Here is an 18,546-nt window from a genome sequence, read left to right as displayed (position 1 = left end):
GAGGGTGAGAATCAGGGCTGTCTTCACAGAGGGACTCTTGAATTAGGTTTTAAAAGCTTAACAGAAATGTATAGGCAGACAGAGGTGAAATAGTCCCTCCACACAAAGTGAAAATATGTGCAAAAGTACGGGGGTATGAAACCAATGAGTTCATGAAACTATGGTAGTTTGGCATAACAAACTGGTGAGATCTACTATATCCTTTCAGTACGGGAGGATTCCTGCAAGCTCACTGAAAACTCTGGAACATCTGAGATACTCTCCAAGAGTCTGTTGGCATAAGAATTCCATAGCCTCTTGGAAGAAAATGCATAGCTGACCTTCCTCACTGGCTCACGTCTCCAGGACTATCAGGATTAAAATGCTAGTTTGCAGAGATCACGAATGTTCTTCAAGTGGGTCCTCACTCGAGCCTGGAATTCATCTTGGAATATAAGACCCAAGAGAAATTGGCCTCCGATTGGAATGCACTGGTTGACTACTGGTGAGGGGTACCAGTTTCTGAGAATGATATACACTTGTGTTTCTTAAATGCTTTCCCCTCAATCCTTGAAATGGAGAGGGAGCGAGTCAACTGAGAAGGAGAGCAAGTGGGAGCCACAGTGGATGTGAAGCACTACTGACAGAGCTCATGGGCTCTTTGGAAAAGCCATTCCCAAGCTTTCTCCCTGCGCCATGGTCTGTGCTGCTGTTACTCAGAAGAAAGTTGCAGTCCTTGGATCTGCTCCTAATTAGGTCAAGGCTTTATTTACAAACCCTTCCAGTGATGGGATGTCATTCTAATGCCTGTGAAATGTGTTGACGTCACTGCTGTAGTATCTCAGTCCAGAACACCAGCCCCAAAGGCACCACATGGCAGAGGCTGTCGTAGCTGGTGTTTTCTCATTAATAATAATGAAAGTACTCCATAGTAACCAACACGTGGGTATCACTTTGCCCTGAAACAAGCCATTTTCATATATAAGATTTTCTTTATCACCTATTACATAAGCCTCAGGTAAGCATCTCTAACAATAACTCTAGTTTACAAATGGGGAAATTTAGCTTCGAAGAGATGATACAGATTGCACGGTGTCGTACAGATAGTGAAGGACAACGCGAAGATTTGGGGGCCAGCTCTTTATGGCTCCAAAGCCCATTGCCTTTTCAATGTGTTTGCTATTGAAGCCTTTTGAGGCTCCATAAACTAATACACTTAAGTCCTAATGCTCCTAAATGTCCTGTAGTTAGGCTGTCCTTTTACTCAAATGCAACCACTCAGTTTGGGGTGGGAGAAAAGTATGGCAACCTTGTGTACTCAATGACCAGGCACCAAGCCACATGCACGCTGAATATGTCTGGATACTCACAGCAACCTCCCTTGAAAGTTGCCTGTCTCGGGAAGGGGCGATTGCGTTTTTCTTGTTCACCACTATATCCCCAGCACAGTGCCTGACACTTGGAAGACATTCAGTTGAACTGAGATGCTCATCTTTATCCCCATTTCTTAAAGGAGCCCGAAACTCTGAGGAGCTAGCCAGCACACTTGAGATTATAGGGCCTGTGAGTAGCAGAGCAGGAGCTCAGACATAGGCTGCTGGTGGCCACAGATCCCAGTCTGTCCTCTGCCTGGAGCTGAAGCTGCCCGGCAGCCTTTCCAGCTACCAACTCTTTCTCTGAACTAAAGAGAGTTAATGAAATTGCCCTTGCATTTATTTGCCCAACTTGGATGTCCAAAGGGGGTGTGTATGTTAGCATGCACACGTGCTTGTACGTGCTTGGGTGTTCGGGGAGGATTTATAGAGTAGATAGCAGTCCTTTCTACTTCATTTGCTTTTAGTCAGGAGACTCTAACTTTCTGAGGATCCATTGCTAGGAGCATTTCTAGGAGACTGCTCTTTTTGCCAAGTTTCTAGATAAAACATTCTGCACGTTCTTTCATTCTTGCTGGGATATTTACCTTAGATTTAATTAAGACTATCTTATGTTTCTTTTCCTTTTTCTACAAACTAGACCATCCTTGAATGCCAAGCAAGCAAAGTTAATCTTAGTGCACGAAAGACCCAGCTCACTAGGATTGCCATGTGAAAAACACAGATTTTACCACAGTGATGGGTCTTTCATCCTTGGGGGTAAGAACTGGGGTGGGGGGTTGCCTCCTTCATCTCAGAGGCCGCAGACATCTATGATTAACTATACAAAAGTGCCAGTTTGATGATAAAAGCTGTACTTAACATTGATTCCTCTGCTATAGCAGGAGTCTGGGGGGTGCAGCATTTTTTTTTTAATGGAAGCTTTTGTTAACATCAGATATCTAATTAACTTAGGTTTTAAAACGACTGAGGTGCTGTGTCCTCAAAAGAGATGGTTATCAGAATAGTTTCATCTCACACAATTACGCTACACCTACTCTAGAGGAAAGAATTAAAATGTTTCTTTCCTAAAGAAAGCCAATGTATTGAATAACAGGGAAGCATTCTGTGGTGGGATCCCTGTCCACGCAGTTGAGGCTAGATCAACTTACTAACAAGCATAATCATCATACCCAGAGTTCGCCTCAGGAAATGCCTTCCAGAATTAAAAAAAAAAAACAAAAACAAAAACAAAAAAACACAGCGTCTGTGCCCACAAGGATGATTTGGCTCCCCCGACGATGAAAGGCTCCAGCTGCTCTGCACTTATAATCAAACTGACTCCCCCCCTAGCCTCCCCCTGCTCATCCATCACACGGTAATAACAGAGTTGCTGTGGCTGCCGATCTCCAAAATGGTGTTTAGGGCATCAAATGCTTCCACTACCACCTCCTTGCATGATGACTCCCAAGTGTGTGTCTTCAACCCAGGTCTTCCTCTCCCATTCCCTTAGACTCCGAATCAAGCTCCTCAGCTGCTGTTGGACATGGAGACTTGCTACCAATACTCTCCAAGACAATGTCTCCAAAACCAAGCTCACTCTCTTCCCCTCTTCGCCTCCCAGCACAAACGCACTCCTTCGCTCAGATTCCCCGCCTTACCAGCCCCACTATCCTGACAGTCGCTCACGACCCTTATTTTAAGGGTTAACATTATTATTTTTTGGTAGACTTTATGTTTGAGAACAGTTTTGGATTTACAGAAAAATTGGGAAGATAGTGCAGAGAGTGCCTATATACCCCATAGTTAGTTTCCTTGTGAGCATCTTATATTAGTGTGGTTCATTTGTTACATGTCATAAACCAGTATTGGTACATTGTTAACTAAAGTCCATACCTTATTCAGATTTTACCTCAAATATCCATTTTTAGGCCATTTGGGTGGCTCAGTTGGTTAAGCATCTGACTCTTGATTTCAGCTCAGGTCATGATTTTGTGAAACTGATCCCTGCATCAGGCTCTGCACTTACAATGTGGAGTCTGCTTGGGATTCTCTCTCTCCCTCTTTCTCTACCCCTTCCCCACTCTCTCTCTCTCCCTCTCTCTCTCTCTCTCTTGCCCTCTCCCTTTCAAGTAAATAAATGTTAAAAAATAAAATAAAATAAAATAAAGTAAAGTAAAATAAAATAAAATAAAATATCCATTTTCTGTCCAGGACCCCATCCAGGACACCACATTACATTTTGTAATCATGTCTCCTTAGTTTCCTCTCGGCTGTGAATCCCTCAGGCTTTCTTTGTTTTTAATTAGCTTAATAGGTTAGACTACTGGTGGTCAGGTATATTCTATAATATCCTACTGAAATTTGCTGATATTTTCTCATACTAAAATGGGGTTATAGGTTATTAGGATAAACACTACAGAAGTTAAGTACTGACATTATTTGTAAAGCATTGTTTGGACATTGGACAGGGTTGGTCACTGCCTTTGTTTAATAGAGGAAAGGTTAATAGTAATTCTGATATTGCAGTTATTAAACCGAATCATAGTTGTTGTTTTTTTTTCCTCTTCCCTTCCAGTCTGTAAACTCTTTGAGGGTAGAGACTGAGCCTGATTCATCTCTTTATCTTCAGAATCTAGCACTGGGCATGAGCCCAAGTCTATGACTGAGACTTGAAAAATGGGCTTGAGAAATGTTTGAAGCTTTGGTTCATTGCCTCATCTGTAAAGTGGGATAATAGAATATATTTCTAAGGATTTTTTATGATGAAATTAAAATATTAAAATCCTCGGCACAGGGCCTTGCACACAGAACAAGTACTCAAATATGTTACCTGTCACCACTTCTATCACCGTCATTAGGATCTATGTGTTATGCAAGATACACTGGAGACCCAAAGACTTCACTGTGTTCTGCTCCATATCCAAAGTTGTAAATTTAGTGATTCAATGGGAACGGAAGGGCCAAGCTCAGCTTTACGCTTTATAGAATTCTCTTCTGTAAAATTCATGCTGCATTTGGTGCACTCTGATAGGACTACTTTGACAAGACTCCTTAACAATGGTCCAGATCCAAAAGAAACATAAGGCATCTACTATCAAGGCCTTATGAATTGACTGCCACTAATAATACAGGGCAGCATTTGATGAGAAGCCAACCAGAGGCAGTGTGGATGTGGGAAGTTCTGAGAAGGGGCTGTGTCTGTGTGGGCTCTATTGTTACAAAGACCTGATAAGTGGGCATTGAAGGATGGGTCACACTTTGATAGGCAGACAAAAAGGCTATAAAGTCATGAGCAGGGATCTGGAAAGAGTGAGTACACAAAAATTCAGTGCCTGAGAGGACCCCTACCTGCCTGGCCCCAGGATTTAGGCTGACAAGAGTAGGAGGTGACATTGGACAGGACATTAGAGCAAGATAACAGGATGGGGGTGGCTTGAAAGCTGGCCTGTAGAGTAAAGGAGAGACACTTATATTTTTGAGCAAGAAATAAATGGGTAAAGATGGAATTTTCAGGAAGTAGCTATGCCTGCAGTGGGCATGACTAGCTGGAGAGGGAAAGACTAGTGGTGAAAAGATTAAGTTCATTCATTCATTTATTGATCCATTGGTCACATATGTCCTTGGCAGATACTTACTGAGCTCCTTTCAGACTCTGGGCATATGCAGGCATATAGGTCTTAGTCCCTGCCCTCAAGGGTCTTATAGACTAGAGAGAAGGGGAGATTAAAGAAGTCTCTGCTCTTCACCAGACTAGATCACAGAAAAGCCAGAGAGAAAAGATGGGAATAATATGTGGGAGATAGATAGATCAATGGATAAATTAGATAACATATCTCTTATAAAAGCAAATCAAACAAGTTATGGTTCAAGAAGTAGGAGGAGAATCTAAGAGGACAGAGGTTTAAGAAGGGAGTAATCAGTGATGTCAAACACTACTGGTACAAGATACAGAACTTGCCCAGGGACAATGACACCTAACAGCAACAATGACAATAAACAACAACGACGACAACAGCAATAACACCACTTTTAAACAATTGCTGTGTTCCAGAACCTGAAACCATTCTTTTTTTTTTTAATGTTTATTTATTTATTTATTGAGACAGAGAGAGAGAGAGAGCGAGAGCGAGCACAGAGCCCAATGCAGGGCTCGAACTCATGAACCGTGAGATCACAACCTGGACCGAGATCAAGAGTGGGACACTCAACCAACTGAGCCACCTAGGCTCCTCAGAACCTGAAACTATTCTAACACACTTCATATATGTTTTCTCATTTTTCTTTGTGCCTAATGCAGCATAAGGTACATAGTACTTCTCAATAAATGACTCATATTCTAGGCCAAACTTGAGCACTCTTAGGAATCTGGATGTTTGAATAATATGGCTGGTGCTGGAATGTCAGAAATGGGGTTTATAGGTTGATAGAGTAGTAGTTTCTTTCCTTTGGTCACACTGTCTGGGTTAAATCATTGGTTTACTCCTAAATGGTAAAATCTGGTCTGATAACATACCTTCCCTTCGTCCTGTATGAGAATGCATTTCTTACTATGTGGGGTTGGGTGGAGCCCAGAATGTTCTTCAACCTAAACTCTCTGGCAAATAGGACCACTGAGTAATAGCCTGGACCTTTGGGAGATCAGTTATTCTTTTCCTAAAGCATTGATGTTCCAAAGCACATTCTAAAAAAAGAGAGCGTGTGTTCTGAGCATAGACTCGATTCAGACAAGGAATCTGGGGAGGTGGGCAGATGGAGATGGACTGTACTTTCAAGAAAAGTGGTTGATGGCCTTGTTCTCTCCATGGCATCTCAGAACTGCTTGATACTCATCCAGAAACTGATCATATTTTAGAACAACAGGAGATTTCTGCTGAGTAACTGTTTGTCTGGGGAACTAAGTCTCTCTCAGAATGCAAGGGGTAACATCATATCAAAAAAAATTATTATCATTGGTGTGCCTTCCATTTAGGCTAGGACTCACTAACTGTCAACTGCATGCAGTGGCTTTCCACATATATATGAGTTGCCCATCCAACAATCTCTTTATAAAGAGCTTTCAGAGATACAGTGGAGTGCATTATAAAGTTACAGAATACAAATAAGAAAAACAAACACGTTTTTAAAACTCAACATGCCCTTTAAAGGGCAACAACCCCTTTAAAGGGGGAAGAGGAATTCGGGTGCTAAAATAAACCTTAGCAAGCATCTCCTTTAAGCCAGCAAGCCTACATCCTGCTCATAAGGCCTGCCCTAATAAAAGACAGGCCTACAATGCCCTCTGCATCATGGACTTAGTTCTAAACTCTTCTTGCCCTGATGTTCACTCCACTTCTGGAGGGCATAGAGCATGACATAGGTATTTGTTAGGGTGGAAGATTTCACCCACGATCACTCATGTGGGGAATCCAGGATTCAAACCTTGTTCTTCCATCTGCTCCCAATTTCTACCTGTCCATCCGGTGGCCTTCCAAAGGCTGACATTGACCCATGATCAATTAAAAGTTACAGGCAAAATTAGGTTCCTTCAGAAAGCATGAACCAGTCTGGAAGAAAGAAGTGGGACAGCGATTGTGAGAATAAAGGGTTAGGTGACAGGAATCAACATTAGTGGGTAGCTTAGTTATGATAAAGAAAAAAAAACTAGTCACTACAGTTACCTGCCTTGTCCTTTCCAAGACCCTTTTGCTCTTTACCCTGTGTTTCCTGTAAGTACATCCTCTTGTACGTGGTATTTTGAAATCGTATGTCTACCAAGTACATGATTTAAGTTTTGCTTTTCAAATATGTATGAGGACTTGTGTTATATAGGAAAGCTGGTCACCACCATGCCTGTGGTGGCAGTAAAGCAAGCCCGGTGGGTTGTTCTGTCCCAGCTATTGCAACATTTAACTCCACAATTCGTAAAATATTTCAATACTGGAGGGAGGGAGATGTGAGGATGGGCTGCTGCACAGGGGAGAGAATGGAATCCTATGTGGTCAGGAAGAAGCCAGACAGCCCCCACGGTGCTGCCCTCAGGGCATAAGGGGGGCTCCAGGGTTTGGCCACCTGCTCCCAGGGAGAATGCATCACAGGTGAGGTATGTGCCTTGTTCAACCTGGACCTGGCCTCATTTACTTTTAATTCTGTGTCTCCATGAAAACTTCCAGTGAATGGTAGAGATGGAATGGGAATGGAGTACCATCAGCAGCAGGTCCTAATGGATGGGAATCCCAAATCCTTTTAACTTGCTTGGTAGTACTGTGGGATTTCCATAACTACACACACACACACACACACACACACACACACACACACACTTTCCTGAACTTTACCCCTCTGTCTAAAATCCATTGTTCCTGAAATCATAGCAGATTTGTCAACATTTGACTTGGGATGGATGGGAAGAAAAATAAAGCAGGGTACAGTAATTCAATTTGACAAAACTCAATGTTTATTCAACTTAGCTCAAATGTTTGTTTAGCACCCTACTAGACCATGGTGTGGGGAAGCAGACAGGGTTTCTGCCCCAAAGAATCCCAACCAAATCGGTACACTCCAGGCTCATGTTTCTTTCAGGGCAGCACTCACGTGACCAGGCTTAGTTTCACCTTGTGGGCTTATGAAAATTCAATTCTTTGGCCACCTGCTGGCTTACCAAGTTATGATATCTAGTGTGGTAGGACCCAGGAATCTGTGTTCTTAAAAAGCTATCACAGGTGACTCTGACACATTGTAACTTTGAGATTATCTGCCTTACTTTGGCTCCTAACCAACTATGGTGTTTTATTTCTGGACCTGAAACACAAGAACTTAGTGGCCCACCTGGTGATGGGGGCCACCACACCACATTTGCAGCACACATTTCTTGAGCCTCTAACATGCAGGAAATTGCAACTGACTTCACCTGGGACTCCGGAACAAAAATATCTTGGCCCAACCAAAAGCTCTTCTTGGCCCATATGTCACAAGAACAAACCATAGAGAAAAAGATACAACCGTAACTTGAGAAGTATAATGGAATTCAGTGCCCAGACTTTAAGTTCAAATGTACACATTAGACTGGCTCCCTTCCACCACCTGGTCCCCAGCACTAACCTTTGAAGTGGGTACTTTGACCATCTGTGTTTCACAGAATGAGGGTGTCAGCTCAACAATTCTGAGTGGCCTGTCCATGCTACAGAAATTTTAATCCAGCTCCCCTAACTCCAAGTCCAAGGTTATTAGAAGCTTCCACTTTGGGAAGAACATTTCTATAAGGTCCATATCCAAGGGTATAATGCTTCAACAGGAAATGGGGCAGATGTAGGTCAACCACAGCCACTGGGAACAGGCTGAGATATGTTGTTATAGGTCATTGACCTAAGCCTTGGATCATAGGTTGGGTCATAGGCCTGCCTTTGCTGCTTACTAACTAGGTGACCTCTGATATGTTACCACCATCCATGCAGTTCTCCAAACTCAAAGCCCATGGCTTGTCCTCAACACCTCCCTCTCACTCTTCATGTAATCCATCCTTACAGATTTTGCCTTCTGAATATCTTCAAGTTTGCACACTCTTCATCCCCACTGATATCACCTTAGAAGTCACAGCATGTCAGTCCCTTACTTAAAACCCTTCAACAGCTCCAATTTATCTTGGGATAAAATGGAATCTCTTGCTATGGCCTCCAGGGTCCAGCATACCTCCACAGACTCATCCTGAGCCACTTGTTGTTTTGCTGTCTGGGCTCCGGTCACACTGGTGTCTCTGTCTTTCAAATACTCCATGTTCCTTTCTGCTCTGAAGCCTTGAGAGACTTTGGTCCTCCCCAGGGAATACTTCTCACGTCCTAATTCACCCACTGAACTCAACTCATGCTTCAGATCTTAGCTCATTATCATTGCCCTTGGGGGCCTTCCTCATTCCTCCTGCCCCCTCTTCCCTACCACTAACTCAGTTCCTCCTGTTACACACTCTCCTAGTTCGCTGCACTTACCATAGTTTGCAATTATGCAGCCTGTGGTGACTTCCTACCTCATCTATAGAGTTGAACTCACTCTTAGTACCTGATTACAGAAACTGGGACGTTGTAAAAACAGTAACAGCGGAGCTGGTGCTGGTGCAGCTTATACCAGTAGCTAATGTCATTGTGTGAAGCATGTGCCAGTCTTGCTCTTAAGTGTTTTCTTGAACCGGTTCTCTTAAACCTGAACAACCTGGGATGAATTAATGTACCTAATTTCTCTGAGCATCATTTTCCTTATAGACAAAATGGAGAAAGTAACATGTGAGAAAATCACAACCAAATTTGAAGTACTTTGTATTTTCTTTAACGATTCACAAATGAAAGGATTTAATATTTTATTTTATTGCTATTTAAATTCGAGTTAGTTAATATACAGTATAGTCTTGGCTTTAGGAGTAGAACCCAGTGATTTATCTCTGACGTATGACGTCCAGTGCTCATCCTGAGAAGCGCCCTCCTTAATGCCCATCACCCATTTAACTTCTCCAGCACCCTCAGTTTGTTCTCTGTATTTAAGAGTCTCTTAGGGTTTGCCTCCCTCTCTGTTTTTATCTTATTTTTCCTTCCCTTCACCTGTGTTCCATCTGTTTAGTTTCTCAAATTCCACATATGAGTGATATCATATGACATCTGTCTTTCTTTGATGACTTATTTCACTTAGCATAATACCCTCTAGTTACATCCACATTGTTGCAAATGGCAAGACTTCATTCTCTTTCATCACTGAGTAGTATTCCATTATATGTATATACCACATCTTTATCCACTCATCAGTCAATGGACATTTGGTCTCTTTCCGTAATTTGGCTATTGATAGTGCTGCTATAAACATTGGGATGCATATGCCCCTTTGAAGTAAACATTTTTGTATCCTTTGGATAAATTCCTAGTGGTGCAATTGCTGGGTCATAGCGTAGTTCTATTTTTTTAATTTTTCCATGGGTTTTAAAAATTATAAGCATGTGTATATAAAGCCACTTTTACTTTATTTTTTAACTTTTTAAAAATTTTTAAGCTTATTTATTTTGAGAAAGAGGGAGAAAGAGAGGGAGGAGCAGGGAGAAGGAGAGACCGAATCCCAAGCAGGCTCCATGCTGCCAGTACAGAGCCCGATGCTGGGCTTGAAACCGTAAATTCCGAGACCATGACCTAAGCCAAGGTCAAGAGTCAGACGCTTAACTGACTGAAACACCCCAGGTGCCCCACCCTTTACTTTATTCTAAATCATCATTTCTCCACTTAAAAAAAAATTATCACCACCAATCCCCAACAAAGAGAAAACATAAATTAAGATGTAAATTTTCCCTAATGAGAGAAATTCTTAAGATTTCTTTGGGTAGAGTAGAGCTTTGGAGGGCCACAAACCATGGGAATACCTAAGTTCTTTTCTTTTTCTTCTACATCCAAGATGCAATTTTTATCCCTTTGGCAGTAATATCCTCCATTCAAGAACAAATGTCCTAAAAGAAATGAAAGAGGAAAGGAGTAAGGGAAGAAGAAAGGGAGGGAGGGAGGGAAGGAAGGAAGAGTAAATTGGAGGAGCTGTAGAGATGCCTTAATGGAAGATGATGGCTGGAGAAGCCCATGAAGCCAAGCCACCAGTTGTCAGCACTGTGATGGGGCCACCTCTGCTCCTCATATTCCTCTCTATTCCTCTCTGTATGAATGTCTGTTCCCTTCTCATTTCTTCCACTTCTCCCTCCTCAACTGCCATCCTGAAACATGCCAGATGAGGCTCAATGGTGTGTGATCTGAGTGCGAGCATCTGGGCCCAGGTGCTGTCCTCAAGGATGTACAACTTACTGATGACAGCATTCCACCCAGAGAAGAGTTGAGAAAGGCATAACCCCTTTGGGAGAATCTGGAGAGGCTGCAGAAAGTAAAGTAGCCTTTGGATTTGGGCTGGAAAGAGGGACAGGGCTTTGATAGGCAGTGACAGGAAGGGTGAGGCTGAGGGGAGGAAAATAAAGGCATCAAGAGTAGAGGATGCGGCCAGGGGAATATCTGGTATGATGATGTCTGCTATGATGGGAAGGAGTGGCAAGTAAGACTAGAACTCTTGGAGATTCTTGAACGACAGGATTAAAGATTTACTAGGAGTCATGGACTGGTCATTCACTGGTGGAGTGATCCATACTGGCAGCTGAATGGAGAGTGAAGCAGGAGCAGATAGAAGGAACCCAAGGAGCAAAGTTTTCTCATAGACCAGGACCACATCTCCCAACCACACTTTTGACTGTTGGAGCTCAATGTTGGGGGGGAGGGGCAGTCCTGTGCATTGTAAGACGTTTAGTGGCATCTCTGACCTCTACCTACTAGATGCCAACTGGGACAACCAAAAATGTCTCCAGACATTGCCAGTGTTCCTTGGGGGACAAAATTGCCCATTTGAGAACAACTGAGCTAAACAAGGACTAAAGAGGGACTGACCCAGGGTGGCCACAAAGGAAAAGGAGGACAGCCACCAGACAGCTGGTGTTTTAAACTTTACAAATGTGAGGATAAGGCAAATGTGTTTCAAGTATGAATGGTCGGGAAAACGGCAGTAAAATTCATGGAGAATGAGCATAGAGAGAGGGAGAGAGAAAATCCTAAGTAGGCTCTGCCCTGTCAGCACAGAGCTTGACATGAGGCTTGAACTCACAAGCCATGAGATCATGACCTGAGCTGAAATCAAGAGTCAGGTGCTTAACCAACCGAGCCAACCAGGCTCCCCAAGGAATTTCATTTTTTAAATGCTTTGCTTGCTATTTCTGGACACGCGTAGAGATAGAGATGTCCTATAAGTTAATAGATGTACAGAAAAACTCTCATGGAGCAAAGAATAGGTGGATCGGTGGCATCTGTTGAAAGAGAATGGAAGCTAGAGACAGAATCATGGTGATGAACAGAATCACGACAAGAACATCTAGAGATGAGAGCTGAGTTTAGAACCCTACATAGTGGTTCTTGCAACGAAGAGTAACAAGGTATAAGCAAAGCATATTTTCCATGGTGTAGCCCGGATGGTAAAGAAGAATAAACTGAGCTCCTTGGGAATCCAGATGCTCGGCTCAAAGCTATCTCAAAAAGCAGTTTTCATTGCAATTGCAAGTTTCATCTTTAAAATTCTTTTGAAATATGTAGCTTAGCATGTATTATGGATTGGTTTGCTTTGCCATGAAAATATTTTAAAGTATTTACTTTCTCCCCACAATGCTTAAGCAGTATAGATAGTCTAGTAGATTCAACTTTACTGGCCAACGGTTTTGCCCGCCCCCTCATCCAGGGCACTCATACCCTTGTTTGAGATACAGGAGTAGAGAAAATAATACAGAATTGGGAATTTGGCAAATACAAATGCAGTTTCTTATCCTGCCACTCATTAGCTGTGTGACCTTAAGCAGGTATCTTGAGCTCTCTGAACTTTGGTTTCTCAACACTAAAATTGGGCCACTACTGCCAACCTCCATTGTGAAGGTCAAATGAGATAAAATATGTAAAGGGAATAACAGATGTTTAATAGGAGCTCGTTTATTGTTTGGATGAGGGAGAAAGAAGGTGGGATGTATAGAAGCAGAGAAGGGATGGCTGAGATACTAAGAAAAGGTAGGTTAATATCCTAACAGCTTGAGGAAGACACCATTCCCAGAGTTAAATCGTTTTGTAGCATTATCAACTGGCTCAGAAAGGTAAAGGCACCTGAAAAGAATCTTTGGAATTGGCATCTCAGCTTCTTTTCTGTGGAACAAGAGAGCAGTGATAGGGACCTGCTGGGTGGTGCAGTGCAATTAACTAGCAAGTGGAAGGTGACTAGGAGGAAAAAAACCTAGAACATTCTTCCCACCAATTTGATGAGGAAGGAAAATGCCGTGGTATGGGAGGTAGCGAGACTGGACAAGGTCATGAAGATGAACTTTCAACGGACTACCTGAGCTTTGAAAAATCCATCAGAAAAAGAGCTAATAGGCAGCACAACCTGAATGGAACATCCACACGTAGGACAGTACGTCAGTTGTGGGCTTGCATCTTGCATTTTTTAGGCAAACATTAGAAAATCACGCATTGCAGATTTCTTGCACTGTTACACATACACACATATGCACCATGGCTCTATGGTTATTACAAGTATAAGCAAATGCCATGTTTAAAGAAAATCAGACAGAACAGTTTATTATGAGTCTCTAAGACAAAATAAAAATTATGTACCATATCTCCCAGTTAGTACATAATGGAATTTTTTTTTCCTTAAAATATCTCCTACAGCTTGTGTTTCAAACTTTTTAAAGGTTTTTATTTTTATTTTTATTTTTTTTTTTTACATTTATTTATTTTTGGGACAGAGAGAGACAGAGCATGAACGGGGGAGGGGCAGAGAGAGAGGGAGACACAGAATCGGAAACAGGCTCCAGGCTCTGAGCCATCAGCCCAGAGCCCGACGCGGGGCTCGAACTCACGGAGCGCGAGATCGTGACCTGGCTGAAGTCGGACGCTCAACCGACTGCGCCACCCAGGCGCCCCTTTTTAAAGGTTTTTAAAAGTTCTGCCCTAAACAATTCCAACCATAGTTTAATCTATTGTAACAGTTCCTCGGCACAATGAGTCCTCCAGCATCGTAGCTCGCACCCTTCCCTAATGTGGTAAGATCAGTGGAAGCCCCAGGCTGGTAAAAGATACCTAAGTCTGAAAACATCTGCAGCTCTCTGCAGGCATGTGTTATGGAGGCTGAATCACAAAATATACCGAGTCACAAAAACAACAAGTTGATGACAGTGAGATTTTGTTAAAATCACCGTATCGATAGCAACTAGATTTTTAGGCATTGGGATTAGGTATTGACATAAAGCTAATAAATATCCCGTCTTCTTATATAAAGAAGTATAATTTCTTTAAAACTAACAGGGTATCCTGGGAGCAAATCACCATCAGCCACTCCTCTAAACTCCTGGATGTTGTTCTGAGACGTCTCACCGTGACAGCACCTGCGACACAGGTAAGCTTCGTGGAAATGCTCAGGTGAAGAGGGGCGAGGGGAAGTTGACGGAAGGACAATTTTCACTGATGGCAGGACAAGCGATGAGGAAATAGCTTGGTCACAGCTGGCTCCAATCAAGTCTTTACCACAGAGAACAACTCTCACACTGGGAAGGTCAGTGGAATTCTTTATATTTAGGAGTTATTTCTTATAAAAAAAATTCATCGTGGCCAGTTTAATAGTGTAAACTTGAGAGGCAGAAATAGCTCCATAAAAACAAAATTAAAACCCAAAACCCTTCTTTCTACTAATTTTGAGTACTATGGGAAAAATCTCTAGCTACTGTTCTTGCTGAGGGGCGTAGGGTGGTCTGCAGAGGTCTGTGGATACTGACATTTTCTTCTCTGGTCATTTCCATGTATCAACTGTAGAGAGAGATCATGGTAATTCCAATGCTTTTCTTGTCTAAATACCAAAAGAACTCATCTCCCATAACCAAACACAGGAATGACAAAACGATAATAATCTCCCAAACGCGTTAACACGTTCTGTGTGACCTCAGCATGTCTGTAAAGCCTGTTGTGAAAGAACAGTGACAGACAGGCAGGACAAAAATGCATTGACATCACTTCTGCACTGGGCTGAGGTGCGGCCATTACTGAGAAGACAGTAGCCTTTTCCTAGCAGGTCCTGAAGCCACAACAGGGCCCAGGAGGCAGTGTCAGGGCCCAGAGCCCTTGCAACAGCTGGCTAGAGTCAGAGGGTGGGGCAGCTGAGCCAGGGGCCAGTGAGACTTTGGAGAGATGGCCCACACATGCCTTAGGCAAGCACATTTAGCTTACCCAAGCAGCTGTTCTTTTCCTCTCCTTCCACATGGAGCATCAGACACCCCCTTCTTCCCTGAGACTTAGGGGCCACGATGACCCGCGGGCCCTCTGCACCTGCTGCCTGGACCGCTGCGAGCACTTCCTAGTCTCTCTACTATCTTCTCTGCTTCTCCCATCCACCCTTGGCATGAACCCTGCAGCGTTTCTAAAAGCAGACTTAGAATGTGCAATTCACTGGCCTGGCACTCTCCACTTGCTCCCCATCGCCAAGGCTGTAAAACTTCTTCTCCTTAGCCTGCAGTAGAAGGTGCCTCTCATCCTGGCCCCTGCATTTCTCTCCGGTTTTACCTGCCATCCCTTCCCGACTGCTCACTATGTGCCAGCTGCACAAAATTCCACCAGACTTCTGAGACAGTCCGGTCCTTCCCAACTTGGTGGCTTTGCACAAGCTGTGCTGTGTACCTCGCATTCTCCCCTGTGGGAACCCCCTCCCTCCTTCAAGATCCAAACCAAATGTCATTTCCACAGTGAAGCCTTCACTGCATCTCCCTTGCCACCAAGGATAGAGGGAATCATTCCTTATGCTCCTATGACGTTTTCCACGCACCTCCATGAGAGAAGCACTATGGCATAGTGGCCACAAAGATGCACTCCATAGTAGATCGCCAGGGTTCAAAGCCCGGCCCAGTACATGCTACCTCTCTGACTTTGAGCAAAGTACCTCACCTATGCCTCAGTTTCATCAGCTGTAAAACGTGGGAGTAATAATAGTAAATACCACATAGGATTGCTGTCGGAAATAAGTGTGTTAAGCACTTAAAACTTTCAGAAGAGTATCCATTCATAATGAATGCTCAGTGTGTGCTCGCTATTATCCTGTCCACTAAAAATTGAGTACTGTCATCATCTGCTTAGGTGTCTCCTTGTCTAGAAAAGAGGGTGGGGACTGTGTCTTACTCATGGCTATATTCCTGATGCCTGACAGTTCCATGTAATAGGCCCGCAATAAATGTTTATTGAACAAGTAGATTATTTTCTGGGCAGTAAAATATCCCCATGACTCCAGAGGTTTTATCTCAGGGAACTTTATTTATTTCTTTGTTTTGCTCCACGGAAAAGAAGACATTACATAAATCCGTAAAGCACTCTGTCCTGCACAGAGCCACTTGAAGTCCGTCTCATGAGTCCCTCCATGAAGCGGGAGTATGGCATCCTGATCAGAGTCTTTGTTCTACCAGGGACTGTGTGTCCTTGAACAAGTCACTTTCATTCGTTTGCTCAAAATGTTCCTGTCGAACGTGAGTTATGTGTCGGTTCTAGGGACCAGAGAGAAAGCATTGCGCAAGACAGCCAAGGTTCCTATTCGCCAGGACCTCGAGTAGAGGGAAACAGTGTATCAAGTAATGAATAAGAGAAAGAAAAAAAGTTGGATAGTTTTAAGTGCTATGATTGAAATAAAATAAGAAAACATGTGAGAAAGTGCCTGGAAAGGCTACATTTAAAAAGTAGGTCAAGGAAGGCTTTTCTGAAGGCCAACAGTAACATTTAGACTTGAGGTTGAGGCCTAGGGGAAGAAGAGTCCAAGCAGAGGGGGCAGCTGCTGCAAGGGTCTGATATAAAATTGAACTCGGAGTGCTCCAGGGATCAGAAGAAATTCCGTGTGCCTGGAACTTGGGAGGGTAAGAGTAATACCACCTGAAGTCATTAAGAAAGGCAGGGGCCGCACAGGTGGGGGAAAGAAACTGGATTTTATACTGAGTGCAACAGGTGGTCACTGGAAGGTTTTGAGCCGGACAGTAATATGGTTTGATATCCGCTTTTAGAAGAGCCTAAAGGAGAATGGATTACGAGATAAGCAGAGGCGGGAGAATGAGCCGTGAGACCAGATAGGAGGCTATTCCTGTAACGTAGGTGAATAGCACACAAGCTCAGGTGGTGTCTGTGGAGTAGGACTTGGTGAACCAGAGCCCTGATGCTGACCGATTGAATGTAGGGGTAAAGAAAGAGGAGAATCAAGAACGGTTCCTAAGTTTTTGCCCGTGGTGTTTGAGGAAATTCTGTAGGCAATACGTTCCGCACCTAGGAATACTACTCCAGTTCACCTCCCAGGTGGCATACAAGGCTCCCAGTCATTGGATGGGGACAGCTGGGCAAGTACAGAACAGAGGTAGGAGATTCGAGACATCTGTCTTCAAAATGTTAAATTTGAGATGCCTGGTAGATATCCAAATGGAAAAGACATGAAGTTACGTACCCAAGTCTTGAGTTCAGGGGAAGAGGTCAGAACTGCGGATAGGTAAGTAGGAATCACTGGCCTCACATAGCGTTTACAGCTACGGGGGCAGGTGTGATCACCTAGGATGAGTATATAGTCGAAGAAGGATCCCGGAGCAGAACCCTGGAAAGGGCAGTATTTGAAGGTGGTGTACTGCGGTCCAGCAAAATGTACCAAAGGGAAGCAGCCAGTATCAAAGCATGAACTCCAGGAGAGATGTTCTTGGAAGCCAAGAGAAGAAAATATTTCAAAACAAAGGGATTGGTAAACTGGGTCAAATGCTGCCAAGAGATGAACTAGGAAGAGGGTTAGATTTGGTAACATGGAAATCTTTGGTGACCTTTCAGCTTCACATCTCATCTCTTGGACTCAGTGTGTCGAAAGAAAAAGGAAGGAAGGAAGGAAGGAAGGAAGGAAGGAAGGAAGGAAGGAAGGAAGGAGGAAGGAAGGAAGGAAGGAAGGAAGGAAGGAAGGAAGGAAGGAAGGAAGGAAGGAAGGAAGGAGGAAGAAAGGAAGGAAGGAAGGAAAAGAATGGTTTTCAAACATTTTAAAAGCAGAAGTATTCTTTTCTTAACTCACTAAAAGAACCCCAAGACATGAAACAAAACAAAATCAGAGCTGCTGTAGCTGAAGCAGAAACTTCAAGAATGATCTCATCCCATCTCCTTGCTCCTACAATTGACCTAAAGGCAACTCTGAGAAACTCTGGGGCTCCTTGGAGCCCGAAACTGCTGGTGTGGAGCTCTGTAAGGGGCTCTTTGGCTAGGAGAATCTAAGTGGAAAGGTGTGAGTAACTCTCAGTCTGGTGAGCAACAGGCCGTTCGCTGGCTAGGAACCTCTTTCCATGTGTTGGAAAGAAGACAGCATCCCAGGATTATGGGTAGGAATGCTTTAGGTCGTCTGTAATCATAGCTCGTTCTGGTTTCTGTACTCAGTTCCTTCCAGAGTAGGCCATTGGCTGCTTCGGGGCACACCCATTCAACTGGTTTGCCCAGATCCTGCCACTCAGCCACACCTCCCCAAAGCATCCAAAGCCCTTCCTTTGTTGCAAAATGATTCAGTGTCGTTTCCATAAAACATGGGACCTGAGCATATGTTCACACACGCAATCTGTGTATACTGAGAGATTTAAAGGGAGACTTCCTTTAAGGGAACAGCCCTGGCAGGT

At 43.5% G+C, this 18,546-nt stretch overlaps 1 long non-coding RNA gene across 1 annotated transcript in view; it reads left to right on the top strand.

Annotated features, from left to right (window-relative positions):
- The window catches only part of LOC111557524, a 338,367-nt gene extending 320,615 nt beyond the window's left edge, over positions 1 to 17,752 (top strand). The window contains exon 5 of the long non-coding RNA XR_006588991.1: positions 14,204 to 17,752. This is a non-coding gene — a long non-coding RNA (uncharacterized LOC111557524). The remainder of the gene's footprint in view (positions 1 to 14,203) is intronic.
- The last annotated feature ends 794 nt before the right edge of the window (positions 17,753 to 18,546 follow it).

This window comes from Felis catus, chromosome D4 (genome assembly GCF_018350175.1).
Source record: "Felis catus isolate Fca126 chromosome D4, F.catus_Fca126_mat1.0, whole genome shotgun sequence".
Lineage (NCBI taxonomy): Eukaryota > Metazoa > Chordata > Mammalia > Carnivora > Felidae > Felis > Felis catus.
The sequence above is the reverse complement of the archived record's forward strand: the minus strand, read 5'-3'. Positions and strand labels throughout refer to the sequence as shown.